The following is a 1196-nucleotide window of genomic DNA, read 5'->3' as shown; positions in this document are numbered from 1 at the left end:
TTGCAATGCGAGGGATGTCGACGTAGGGAGGACCTTGCGAAATTCTGCACTATTCACGTGATTTTCGTCTCAAAAACTCATGTGGTGTGTGTGTTTGTATGCTGATGGAGAGTCCTTGCGTTTGTGTGTGAGGTGTGCGTGTGTTTGTGAGTAAGGTTTTGGAAGGCTTTTATTTGATATAAATACTTGTATAGCCAGCTAGTCCCAATAACCTAGTATAATAGGCCCATTAGATGGTAATTAAAATATTTTGTTTGGGTTGCTTCTCGAAAATATTAACCGAGCCTCCAAAAAGTCTATATTTTCGTCAAAAATTGATTGTCGGTTTAACATACGACTCGGCACGTAAAAATATCTCAAAATACCTCATTTTTGAAAATACATATTAAAATATTACCATAAATTAAATAATTAAAATTAATAATTTAATAAAAATATTTTCCCTTATAAGGTTCTCGGTCTTCGTTTCTCAATCGCGTCTTAAATACCCTTTAAAAACATAGTTTTATGCATTCTAGTATAAAACTACATTTTAAACATGTAAACATGCATACTATAATCAATTCATGCAATTAAAAAAATTATTTTAAAATACATAAGAAATTTGATACATAAGAAATTTGATAACTTGCATGTATGTTGTTCACGTAGAGCTTCAAAGTTTTGGAACGTTACAGTACCTCTGAATCCCAACTCCACATCCTCTGATAAGATTCACAATCGCTTCACGAATGATTTAGATTCAAAAGAATGTGTAGATCCAGAATCTAGCAAAACGTAGGTAGCTACACCTGCTATAAATATCCTGCCGGTAATAAGCGTATTGTTTGGCTCTGCCTGCTTAGCATGCATCACATAGGCCCTTCCAGTCACAGGCTGCTTCAGCATTGGGCATTCGGTAGCCTTATGCACGTCTCCTCCGCACTTGAAGCATTCGTAGGTGCCCCACATGCACTTGCCAAAGTGATGGAGATTGCATTCTTTACAGAGCGGCTTCTTGTTAGCCTTCCGGACAACTGCTCTTTGTGGTTGTCCCTTTGGTTTCTGTTGTCCTGGCCGCATCGGTGCTCCTGAATATTGCTTCTTGCTCTGTTTTTACTGCTGTAGTGGAGGGAGCCTCTTCCTCTGCATCTCCCACTCAATATCTTTCAGTGATTGCTCTGCTCTAAAGGCCCTCGTCAAATAATCGTTATAAT

The sequence above is a fragment of the Primulina tabacum genome, chromosome 8, assembly GCF_025594145.1.
Source record: "Primulina tabacum isolate GXHZ01 chromosome 8, ASM2559414v2, whole genome shotgun sequence".
NCBI classification, from domain to species: Eukaryota; Viridiplantae; Streptophyta; class Magnoliopsida; order Lamiales; family Gesneriaceae; genus Primulina; species Primulina tabacum.
The sequence above is the reverse complement of the archived record's forward strand: the minus strand, read 5'-3'. Positions refer to the sequence as shown.